Consider the following 13,572-nt stretch of genomic DNA (forward strand, 5'->3'; position numbering starts at 1 on the left):
CGTTTACTGCACGAACGGTAAGTTTCGAGTAATTCTAATGTCTTTAAAAGTCTTTAGTAATGATGTCTCTTGTTTTGCAGGGTTCCGGCGATGGCGGATGACGGGCTGAAGTGAGTTGAAGATGGAGCCCGTGTGATGAATAGAAGCGCCTGGAAGCACGTAAGTAAGCGCTTGTTGCCTGCTTCACGATGCGCTCTAACTGTCTTTTTATTTTGCAGGTACAAGTTCGGAGCGGCTGCAGGGTGCCGGAATACCCACTGGGTTAGATGTGGAAAGGAGTAATGGCACGTGAGTATTAAAGTTCCCCAATGTCTTTAAACGCACCTTGTTTTGTCTTTCAGATGTGGGATGCAGCGCCGAAGGCCTTCGGAGCGTGCGAAGAGTTGGTAAGCTTTTGTCTTTCAGATGCCGGAATGCAGTGCGAAGACCTCCGGAGTGCACGAAGAGTAGGTAAGCCTTTGTCTTTCAGATGCCGGAATGCAGCGCGAGGCGTTGGTGACAGCCGATGGACCAGGTAAGTGAAGCGCTGTCACTGAAGACCGTAATGCTAACCTGTTCTTTCTTGTCTTTATAGGTGTTGCTGAAGACTGGATTCAGGATGGTAAGCCTTTTTCCTTAGGCCCAGGATCAGATGCAGAAGACACGATGAGCGTTCTGCTGCAGAGGATGCAGAATAACGCAAAGCAAGATTCATCCATCGGGTGTGGTTTAAATAGCCTCCTGTAGTGCTTAGGTGTCTCCTTCCACAGCCACGCCTAGGAAAGAAAAGAGTTCCTGCTTTCCAGAAGAGTTCCAGTGTTCTGAACCTAGGGAGTGGCTCCTGCCCCACCCAACAGGAAAAGTAGTTCCAAACAGAAGAGGATCAGGGGCTCAACTGGCAGGCAAGTAAGCAGCATGGTCTGCTGCAGGTAAGTTCACCCAAGCATTATGAGCCCGGCGCTTCCAGCGCTGGGACTGGGCATATTTATGAGCCTGGTGCCACTGGCGCCAGGACTGGGTCCAAAAGGTCCCAATTGGGACTGGTTGGCACTCGGAACCTGGGTTATGGATCTGCTTCCAAGGGAGTTGGGAAAACCCTGACCTTTTGGAAGCAGAGATCATGACAGTACCCCCCCTCAAGGCCCCTCCCAAACCGGTCTTCTCCGGGGGTTTTGGCTTGTTAGGAAATGTTCGGTGAAATCTTTTGATTAGGCGAGGAGCGTGGACATATTCAGCAGGTTCCCAGGATCTCTCTTGGGGGCCGTAGCCTTTCCAGTCAATTAGGTAAAATAGTTTAGATTTGGAGATCTTGGAGTCCAGAATGCTTTAGACTTCAAACTCGAGTTCTCCATCAACTAGGATGGGTTTTGGAGATTTAGTTAGTCGGGTTTGAGGTTGCACGGGTTTTAATAGAGAGACGTGGAAGACCGGATGTATCTTCATGTGCGGGGGCAAGTCCAACTTGACCGCTACTGGGTTTACTATGGTAGTGATGGAATAGGGACCAAGGTATCTTGGGTTGAATGTGCGTGGCCCTTTTAGAGGTAGATATTTGGTGGATAACCAGACTTGATCCCCTACTTGATATTGAGGGGCTTCCTTCCGATGTTGATCTGCTCCTTTCTTGTATTGTTCTTTAGCCCTTTGAAGGTGAGAAACAGCTTCCTTAAAGGCTTGGGTGATTGTAGAATGCAGGTAGTCTACTGCTGGTGTTTCAAGATCTTGGAGGGGATCCAACTCCGAGGTTCGAGGGTGACTGCCGTATAAAAGAAAAAACGGGGTTTTCCCAGTTCCCGAATGGACAGAGTTATTGTAGGCATATTCGGCTATCCAAAGGATGTCTTTCCAAGTTTTTTCAGTTTGTTGCAGCATGCAGCGTAAATACTGTTCCAGAGCTTGATTGGTCCTCTCGGTTTGTCCGTCGGTCTGAGGGTGGTGACTGGTCGATAGTCTCACATCAATTTGAGCCGACCGACAGCAACTTCGCCAAAAATGAGAAATAAATTGACTACCTCGATCCGAAATTAGAACCGAAGGAAAACCGTGCAGTCGGACGATGTTTTCGAGAAATTCTCGGGCCAGAGTTGCTGCTGTTGGCAAGCCTTTGAGCGGAATGAAATGCGCCATCTTGGAGAATAAGTCCACGATTACTAGAATCGTATTGTATCCGGAGCATGGAGGTAGATCGGTGATGAAGTCCATAGAAAGCGTATGCCAAGGGCGAGGTGGGATGTCAATAGGGCGTAAGAGGCCTGCTGGTCTTTCCTTTTGACTCTTGTTTTGGGCGCATACTCCACAGGACATTATAAAGTCTCTGAAATCTTTTTTCCAAGACGGCCACCAGAAGTAGCGCTTGATCTTTTCTGAGGTCTTGGCCATACCGGGATGTCCTTCCATTAAAGAATCGTGATAACAAGAGATTACTTTTTTCTGTAAATCTGTGCTGGGCAGGTATAATCGTTCTTGGAAATACAATAAATTGTCCTTTACTGCAAAGTCCTTTCCCTGCAGATGCCAATTCTGTATGTCTGCTGAAGTTACAAGTTGCCTGGCTTTATCCTTAACTCCCTCTATGGATTGTGTGGCGATTACACCCAGAATTCTTTGTTCGGGAATGATTGGTACAGGTTTAGGGTTGATCAAGTGTTCTTCCACTCCCATCCGAGAAAGGGCATCAGCTTTACCGTTTTTTGTACCAGGTCGATAGGTAATTATGAAGTCAAACTCGGCAAAGAATAATGCCCAACGGAGTTGTCTAGAGGATTGGGCTTTTGCGGTTTATAAAATATTGCAGGTTTCGGTGATCCGTAATCACAGTAACGGTGTGTCGGGCCCCCAGCAGATAATGCCGCCAAGCCTTAAAGGCAGACTTGATAGCCAGAAGTTCCTTGTCAGTAATCGTGTAATTGATTTCAGGAGGCGAGAATTTGCGGGACCAAAATGCCACGGGATGCAACTGATTGTTTACGGCGTCCTTTTGTGATAGAACTGCCCCCATGGCAAGGCTTGAAGCATCAGTTTCCACGATGTAGGGGAGTTCGGGGCGAGGGTGTTTTAAGATTGGTGCAGAGATAAATTTAGTCTTCAAATCCTGGAAAGCTTGTTCCGCCTCGGTAGACCATTCAAAACGTTTGTTTTTCTTTAACAAGGCAGTGATGGGCTGGACTATTCGAGAAAATTCGGGGATAAACCTGCGGTAAAAGTTAGCGAAGCCTAACATGCTTTGCACACCTTTTACGGAGGATGGTGATGGCCATTTGAGAACTGCATTGACCTTCTTTGAATCCATACGCACTCCGCTAGGTGATAATATGAATCCCAAGAATTCAACTTCAGTCACGTTGAAAACACATTTTTCCAACTTAGCGAAAAGTTTGTGTTGACGCAATCTTTCGAGGACCATTTTCACATGTTTCCGATGTTCAGATTCCGATGAAGAATAAACGAGGATGTCGTCAATGTAAACAACAACACACACGTCTATGAGCTCTCTGAGGACATCGTTCATAAAATATTGAAAGGCGGCCGGGGCATTGCAAAGTCCGAAGGGCATGACCTGATATTCAAATAGCCCATATTTGGTGCGGTAGGCCGTCTTCCATTCATCGCCCTCTTTTACTCGTACCAAGTGGTAGGCTCCTCTAAGATCCAGCTTTATATATATGCATGCTTTTCTGACTTGGTCCAGGAGTTCAGGGATCAAAGGTAACGGATATCTATTCTTGACAGTGATCTGGTTCAGGGAGCGATAATCTATACAAGTTCTAAGGTCTCCTTCCTTTTTTGGAACGAAGAACAAAGCTGAAGAAGCAGGGGACTTGGAAGGACGAATAAACCCATTTGCCAGGTATTGATCCAGGTATTGTCGAAGGTGAAGGTTCTCAGGCTCGGTGAGGGCATAAATTCTACTACAAGGAGGAGTAGATCCAGGTATCAGGTCTATCTGGCAGTCATAAGACCTATGAGGAGGTAGAGAGTTAGCCTGATCCTTCCGGAAAACATCTTGGTATTCTAGGTATTCGGGAGGTAACTGGGGAGTCTCTGAAGAAATTGCTGCCAGTGCAACACCAGGTGGAGGGTGACAAGTAGAGACACATTCTGGAAACTGGACCGTTCTTGCTCGCCAATCGATCAGAGGATTGTGTTTCTCTAACCAAGGTATTCCTAGAATAATCTGAAACTGAGGAGCCTTGATCACATCGAACACGATCTTCTCATGGTGTCCATCTTGACTTACTAGCGTCACTTCTTGAGTGGTATGCGTTACTGGTCCGGAGGCTATCTCCGTTCCATCCACCGTAGTAATGAAGTCCTTTACAGCCTTGGGACAAAGAGTTAGATTCATCCTCAAAACCATTTCATGATCCACATAATTGCCGATGGCACCGCTGTCGACGTAAGCTTCAATTGCATGTTATCGATCCGGATTATCAGGGCTAATGAGGACCATAGGTAACACGAAATGCGAGGTCACGGAACTGGTTTTCACGCTCGGCAAGAGGACCTCTATTCTTGTCGGGCGAGGTCGTTTCCCTGCTCAGAGTTTGTAACTTTGGTAACTGCAGCTCCTACTGCCTTCTTGGCAGGTTTCACCGGACAGTCTCGAAGAAAGTGCCCTGAATTTCCGCAATAGAGACATAATTGCAACTGTTTTCTCTTTTCCCGCTCCTTTTGTGTTAAAGGACCTTTCAGGCCCCCTATTTGCATGGGTTCCCCGGAGTCTACTCCTTTGGAAGGAGTTGGCGGTTTGGAAAATACTCGAGCATCAAACTTGGAACGATCGGCCTTCCTGTTCTGCAGTCTGTGATCTATTTGAACGACTAAGTCTATATAGTCCGAACAATCTTGTGGGGGATTCACTACTTGGGCTAACACATCTTTGAGCTCTCCACGTAGACCTCTATAAAACAGCGTAATCCTTTTGTCCTCAGGCCATTGAGTTTCCACTATCAGTCTGTTGAAAGACGCAATATAAGCCAAAAGGTCTTGATTACCTTGTCGCAACGAAAGAAGCTCATTGTCCAAGGCCTGCCCCTGTGAATGTCTTGCGAACAGTTTTTCCATACTGAGCTGAAAAGCTTGAAAATCATGGAGGACCGGATCATCTTGATTTACTAGAGGGATCGACCAGTCTGCCGCATTGCCACTAAGGTACGAAAGCACGAAAGCTACTTTAGCTTGATCAGTTGGAAAGGCTGCTGGCCGGCATAAGAAATGCAACCGGCACTGATTGATAAATACTGCAAACCTCTTTGGGTCACCAGAAAATCGTTCGGGTGGAGCCAGAGGTACATTCCCAGGTAGGTTGATCTGCACTGGATTCATAGAGGATGTAGAAGGAAGATTTCCCCCAGATGCGGGTAACGGGGTCTGTCCGGCTTGTGACTGTAGCAATTGTCTAGCGAGATCATCTGTTCGCTCCTTGGAAATAATCAGTTCCCTTCTTAGAGCGTTCGTTTCCTGACGGGCTGCATGCACTTCTGCCCTTAGTTCCCCAAGTAACTGGGCTAGCTGGTCGGTATCCGAGGTTTCCATAGCGCCTGGACGGGAGTTTTGCGGTAGGCTTTGCGTTCTGTAACGCTCACCTGATTCCCGTAGAGGCGCCGGTCTTGACTGGGCGTATACCGTATCTTCAAAGGTGATGTGTAACACACGGCTGGCTCTTTGGGCTGGACCTCTGTGCACTGTAAGTCTGACTCGAAGGGTAAGATGTCTGCAGATAGAAAATATGGGATTAATGAACTGGGTTATTGAATGTCTCTCTCTTCTTCCCTTTCTCTTCTCCTGTAGAACCCCAAAGGTTAACGCTCTCACCTTAGGTAAGTGAACGCCGTGCTCTCCATCTGCCTCGGGGTAGGGTGCTGTAACCAGTTTCTTCACTGGATAAGGGGAGCAGGCCTCTTGACTTCAGAGGACTGCTGTCCGTCGTTTACTGCACGAACGGCAAGTTTCGAGTAATTCTAATGTCTTTAAAAGTCTTTAGTAATGATGTCTCTTGTTTTGCAGGGTTCCGGCGATGGCGGATGACGGGCTGAAGTGAGTTGAAGATGGAGCCCGTGTGATGAATAGAAGCGCCTGGAAGCACGTAAGTAAGCGCTTGTTGCCTGCTTCACGATGCGCTCTAACTGTCTTTTTATTTTGCAGGTACAAGTTCGGAGCGGCTGCAGGGTGCCGGAATACCCACTGGGTTAGATGTGGAAAGGAGTAATGGCACGTGAGTATTAAAGTTCCCCAATGTCTTTAAACGCACCTTGTTTTGTCTTTCAGATGTGGGATGCAGCGCCGAAGGCCTCCGGAGCGTGGGAAGAGTTGTAAAGCTTTTGTTTTTCAAATGCCGGAATGCAGTGCGAAGACCTCCGGAGTGCACGAAGAGTAGGTAAGCCTTTGTCTTTCAGATGCCGGAATGAGCGCGAGGCGTTGGTGACAGCCGATGGACCAGGTAAGTGAAGCGCTGTCACTGAAGACCGTAATGCTAACCTGTTCTTTCTTGTCTTTATAGGTGTTGCTGAAGACTGGATTCAGGATGGTAAGCCTTTTTCCTTAGGCCCAGGATCAGATGCAGAAGACACGATGAGCGTTCTGCTGCAGAGGATGCAGAATAACGCAAAGCAAGATTCATCCATCGGGTGTGGTTTAAATAGCCTCCTGTAGTGCTTAGGTGTCTCCTTCCACAGCCACGCCTAGGTAAGAAAAGAGTTTCTGCTTTCCAGAAGAGTTCCAGTGTTCTGAACCTAGGGAGTGGCTCCTGCCCCACCCAACAGGAAAAGTAGTTCCAAACAGAAGAGGATCAGAGGCTCAACTGGCAGGCAAGTAAGCAGCATGGTCAGCTGCAGGTAAGTTCACCCAAGCATTATGAGCCCGGCGCTTTCAGCGCTGGGACTGGGCATATTTATGAGCCTGGTGCCACTGGCGCCAGGACTGGGTCCAAAAGGTCCCAATTGGGACTGGTTGGTTCTCGGAACCTGGGTTATGGATCTGCTTCCAAGGGAGTTGGGAAAACCCTGACCTTTTGGAAGCAGAGATCATGACATTAGAGTGTTTAAAACCCACTCTGCAGTGCGTGAGGGCGTGCATGAAAGAGCTCATGTTAGTACAAGACATTTAGGCAGATGGTTTGGAGGAGAGCTGACAGAGAATCAGCAATCCATTTATTTGGGCTGGAGGATATTTAATTGCCTGGTGTTGTCTGGAGTGCTTAAAACCCCCTCTGCATCGTGTGTGCACGCGCGTGGAAGTGCTCATGTAAGTGCAGCACAGTTGGGCAGACGGCTTGGAGGAGAGTTAACAGAGAATCAGCAATCCATTTCTTTTGGCTGAAGGATATTGAATCTCCTAGGTTGCTTGGAGTGCTTAAAAGCCCCTCTGCAGAATATGAGTGTGCACATGGAAATGCTTGTGTAAGTGCAATGCAGTTGGGCAGATGGCTTGGAGGAGAGCTACCACAGAATCAGCTATCAATTTTTTGGGCTAAAGTATAATCACCTAGTGTTGCCAAGAGTGCTTAAAACTCCCTCTGAATCATGTGAGCACATGCGTAAAAGTACTTGTATAAGTGCCCCCCTCCCTTGGCCCCCCTCCAAAATAGTCAAAAACCCTGACTGAGACCTAACCCTCCACTGCTTAGATGCATTTTCCCTTACCTCACCTATCCCACAGACTCACCACTGTTATGTCCATTGTTATGTCCATTTTTATGTGAAGACTGGACTATGCCAACTCCTTATACCTCGGAGTACCGGCGTACCAACTTAACCAGCTCAAAAGAACCCAAAATGCTGCTGACAAACTCCTTCTTGCCCTGGGACACAGAGACCACATCTCCCCCGCTCTCCGCACCCTTCACTGTCTCCCTTTAGGACAAAGGTTCAACTTCAAAACCCTATGCATTACCCACTGAGCAGTGCACAATACCAGCCCAGCGTACCTACAAGACAACATTAAACCCTACCTCCCATCAAGCACCCTAAGATCAAGCACCTCCCTCTCACTAGTGATTCCAACCTCCAATTCAGTCAGGATTGGAGGATCCACATTCTCAACTTTGGCTCCAACTCTGTGGAACTCACTCCCCCCACACACTTGAGACACCCAAGAATACATGTCCTTTCCATATACCTGAGACCATTTAGGGCCACAATCACCATGGACCACGACTTCAATTACATTACATTGAAAAGTAATTACTGCCTGCAGACAAATGTTAGAGGAGATACCGAACAATGACACCCTGAAAGTGACTAACAAGTCACCAGGACAGAATCAGGAAATGGTTACCATAGACGACTACCCAAGCATCCTGCAGGCGCTAGATATATGACTACTAACTATCTGCTTCCTATGTCTACTACGCATGCCTAGCTGCTTCCTGTGCCGTCTCCCTCTCAGTGCAGCAATCACAAAACATGTGAATGTAATCCGGAACAGTGGGCTTGTAAGAATAAAACATCCACTCCAGACACTCACCTCTCCTATCACTATGCTTGCTATCTACTCTACTACAACACACAATAGAGTGCAGCTACAACGCTTGATCAATTTCGGCCTAGCTGCTCACATACGAACAATACGCCATGAACACCTCAGCATCCTGCTAGAACACAGCTATACCGCACATAAAAATCGGACTATCTGCACACGTAAGCGTCCTACAATCTCGGAGACCATCCACCAGACTGCACACCTTCAACTGAACTCTCAATACCACCACACCTAAAGTTATGATGCAGCTACCAACAGGCAATCACATCAGATGCTCACATATTGAGTGCACCCAAGCACCCTATAATACTCTCTCGACTGACCTGGACTATGGTCCCTGAGGACATTCCACTCACAAGCGCTTTGAGGTCATACCAATGATATAAAGAGCGCTATATAAATGGCAAATAACGTAACATAAGTGCAAGGCAAGTGGACAGACGGCTTGGAGGAGAGCTACCAGAGACTCAGCAATCCATGTCTTTTGTCTTAAGGATATTGAATTGCCTGGTGTTGCCTGGAGTGCTTAAAACCCACTCTGCAGCACATGTTAATGTTGGTGTATGTGCAAGGAAGTTGGGCTGATGGCTTTGAGGAGATCTACTGGAGAATCAGCAATCTATTTTTCTTAGCTGAAGGATATTAAATAGCCTAATGTTGACTGGAGTGTTTAAACCCCCCTCTACACTCGTGAAAGTGCAAGACATTTAGGCATACAGCTTGGAGGAGAGCAACTGGAGACCCAGCAATCAATCGATTTTGGCTGAAGGATATTGAATCACCTAGTGTTGGCTGGAGTGCTTAAAGCCCCCTCTGTAGCGTGTCAGCGCATGAGTGGAAGTACTCGTGGCAGTGCAAGGCAGTTGGACAGATGGTTTGGAGGAGAGCTACCAGAGATTCAGGAATCTATTTCTTTTGGCTGAAGGATATTGACTCACCTGGTGTTGCCTGGAGTGCTTAAAGTCAACTCTGCAGCGTGTTAGCGCATGCATGGAAGTGCTTGGTGGAGGGCTACCAAAGAATTAGCAATCCATTTGTTTTGGCTAAAGGAAAGTGAACTACATAGTGATGCCTGGAGTGCCTAAAATCCCAGTTGCAGCTTATGAGTATGCACATTGAAGTGTTTTTGTAAGTGCAAGACAGTTGGGCAGACGGCTTGAAGCAGAGCTACCAGAGATTCAGGAATCCATTTCCTTTGGCTGAAGGATATTGAATTGCCTAGTTTTTGCCTACAGTGCTTAAAACCCCCTCGGAAGCACATGAGTGCATACATGCATGCGTGGAAGTGCTTGTGTAAGTGCAAAGCATTTGGGCAGTTTGGCCATGCAATCCGTGGTAATATTAGTGAAATTGCAGAAGCGTGCTTGTACCCAGCCGCAGGTTTAGGAATTGACAGCAGTGTTGCTTAAAACATCTACTTTGAACTGAAATTACAAAACATGCACACTTATGTACTGCATAGTAAGGCTAAAAGAGCTGGCAACCGGTCCCGGAGCCCGACCCTTGTTACTCCCTGAGTTCAAGACTCTGCCCCTTTGGCAAAGAGGGATAAGATTGAAAACACTCATGATGCTTCTGTCAAGATTACACTTTTTTTCCTGCCATTGGTGTCGCACCTGCTATCACTCCTATGTCAATTAATGTTGCTCAAACAAGCTTAGAGCTACAGTCAGATGGGGTGTCTGTATGCCTGACCATTGATAACATTAATTTTTAATAAACTTTGTTTTTGAGTCTACCTAGGGAATCTCTGAGGGCGGTTTGTTCCGGGTCCTGCACCCCACCAAGGATTATGATAATATAATCAGCACAGATTTGTCAGCGACAACGGATCTAGAAGCAATTATATCTGACTCTGATGTATCTCAATAGTGAATCTCACTTCTTGCATATATCCGATATCAGATAACAAGGGGGGTCCTGGGAGACTCTCTGCCAGACATGAGTCCTGGTTACAAGAGCCTTACCCAGAGTCTTTAGCTCACTCTTTCACAGAGAAGAAATATCCCAAACATATCAGTCTTTGTCCTGCCCTGGGGCAGTCCAGCACCGAAATGCTAGGCAATTCTCCTCTGAACAAGAGCACCAACAGCAACCCGATAGCAAATCCGATAGCGACATTGATGTAAACTAAGAGTTTTCTTCACCTAGCCTAAGTGCTGTTGCTGCTACTGCGGGTGCAATCTTTATGTTCTGTGTCAACATGGCCAAAGAACAATTAGAACTGAAGAATATATTTGCCAAGGTCATAGATATTATCCTCAGTAATATCAAACTTCCTTACACCCCTAGCATTAGTTTGTCTTCTTGGGATTGTTATTCCACCCCAGCACGCTCTTCATGTAGCTCTGCTGGATGGTTACAAGAACCTACACACAGTGTCTGCCCGGAAAATACTCGAACAGAGTCTTCTCGTCCTACCGTTTACAGCCATTAGTTCTGTGCTTTTGGCTGCTCCTTCTGCTACAAATCTGATGGCCCGGTTTATGACCTCTCGGATTTCAAAAAATATATCCAGGTCTGCATCACTGATTTTAACCTCTTTGTGCAACTCGTGGTGCAGTAACTATGGAAACTGATTTCATTAATGAAAATCATGCACCCTTATCCAGTTTGCATACCAATAATCTTTTCTTGCCTCTGATTAACGAGACTGGAGTGGCATCACCACCAGCCAACCCTAAGCAACACATGGCTGTCCATACACCTTTAGACAATTGGCTTCAATTACGTGAGGGGAAGAGTCATCCATCTTTTACTGTATCTACAGTGTCCATTGTGCTGAATGATAAACAGGCAGCTCCAAAGTTTCTAGCTGATCAGACAATTATTAACCATTGATATCAACTAATTCCACAGTATTAACATCTCTTGCAGTGCCTTCTGCTCACCATTTGGTCATGCAATTGCCTGCATCTTCTAATTCTTGGGGCCTCTCGACTACTTCTAAATGTGTTGATTCAACTGTGGCTATTACAAAGGGATGGGATGATAGCAGTCCCTCTTGTGGCACAATATCTCAGACGTCTGCTTTGGGTAGATGGATTAAACCGGTGCAACGTTTGCCTACGGCAGGGAGATCCTTTTTATACCGTGACTTTTTATTAAGGGGCTGATTCATGGAATTTATGTGCCGAAAAACAGGGATTTGTGCGCCACTCTGCCCGCAAATCCCTGTTTAACAAATGGGGATTTGCAGGCAGAATGGCGCACAAATCCCCGTTTCTGGGTCCACAAATTCCATGAATCAGCCCCAAAGTCTTTTTCACAGAATCCCTCCTCCAATAGCAATCACGACTTCTGACATTGAACATGTAGAATTGCCTGAGATTGATTTCCCTCAGAATTGGGCAGTGGTTGGATTTGTATCTCCAATTATCGTTAATTTACTATCCACAAACTAGGAGGAAGGCTAGCTCAGGGGCAAAGTAGTGGTCTTGGAAACAAGACAACGCAGGGCAACACAGGTTTGAATCCCGATCCTGTGCTTAGAAACCACTTGTTGGTATTAAGCGCGTTATAAATACACAATTATAATTATTTTCAAAATTATAATTATAGTCATTTAAGAACATTGGGTTCCTATTTGATAATATCTTGTAAGCATATGTTGTCTAAACGGCCCACAGAAATCATACAGCCGTGCACTAAACATATTTCATTTATTTATTTTATAAGTGGGTATTTTTAATGTGTCTATCCAGCAAAACTTGTGTTTCAGGGTGCACCAAGACAGGGGAGGTGGAGGTACAGGGGCAAAAAGAAACCAATATCATTCCTACAAGGTCTTGAGACATTCGGATCGTGCATGTGTAGTGACAAGAATGAAGCAGAGAGGGCGATGAGGCGGAGGGGAAGGGAAGGATGGGGGAACAGGGAAGAAAACAAACAATAACGTTGCTTCTAGGACTAGAGACAGTTCAGATAGTGCAAGTGCAATAACAGGAAGAGGTGAGATGGGCAGGAGGGGAAATGTGGAATGGGGATGATCAGGGAACAAACAAACAAAAACGTTCCTACTAGGTCAAGGGACTATTCAGAGCATGCAAGTGCAGTAAAAGGGCTACGTCAGATTATGCAGGAACAAATGGTTAAGTGCAAGTACAGAGGGTATTACAGAGACTTCCTTAAACCAAGGCTACTTTCCTGAAAGGTCTAGTCTATTATCTTTTGCAAAATCTACTGCAGTTAAGCTGCCTTTGGTTGCTCAGATTGAACGTTGGGTTCCTAAATCATTAGGTGGCTATGCGCATTGGCAAACTCTATCTTGATGTGCACGTGCATTTCTGACTTGGAATATCAGAGCATATCAGCCTTTTTTAAACAATCCAAAAGGACATTCAAACAATCATCATGGCTGCTGATATGATATTTTTATTTTGCAATAAACTTGGGCTAGTATCCCTTTTGTGGTTGATGGATTTAATGTGACCTGTAGGGCTACTAGAGTTCCTTTACAAGGTATTCCAAAGGGGAGGTGGGGTCTGGCTGTGGACGGCAAATCCAATATTAAGTTGAATGAATCTTTATCTGGTAAGACTTCCCCTAATGTTCTCATTGTGGCAATTGACAATTTGTTGTCACTTTTGGAAAGGATCTTGCTAATTAATCTCTATGATCCACCTGGGGGTGATAAGTCTGTGAGACTTCAAACTCATATGGAAGACTTTTTAACAACATGGATGGCTCTGTACTCGACAGGTACTCAACATATTTGTAGTGGCAGACTTCAACGCACAGTGTCCTTCTGAAGATCACGTAAATGAAGTTGATGATGGTATTACCTAAGATATGATATAACCTGTAAACATATCTCACACTGAAATAAACCTTGTCTGTTGTGGCTGCGCTGGGACAACATGTTGAGGATATTGATCTTACATGTCCAGATAGGCAAGCATACAATGGTAAGAAAGCATTGCATACATGGACTAATGGAAAGGTTTTCTCAAGATTGTACTGTGCATTTACTAGCACTGAGTTGCAGAATTTGATTTTCCCGTTATTGCTTGACTTCAATGAACTTAGCAACCATGCTATAATAACCTGGTCTATTAATGTCTATAGTCCAAAGATTATCAATAGGTATTTGTTCTCGATCTCTGTTAAAGCCCA

Source organism: Ambystoma mexicanum, chromosome 14 (genome assembly GCF_040938575.1).
Source record: "Ambystoma mexicanum isolate Mex_15411 chromosome 14, UKY_AmexF1_1, whole genome shotgun sequence".
Lineage (NCBI taxonomy): Eukaryota > Metazoa > Chordata > Amphibia > Caudata > Ambystomatidae > Ambystoma > Ambystoma mexicanum.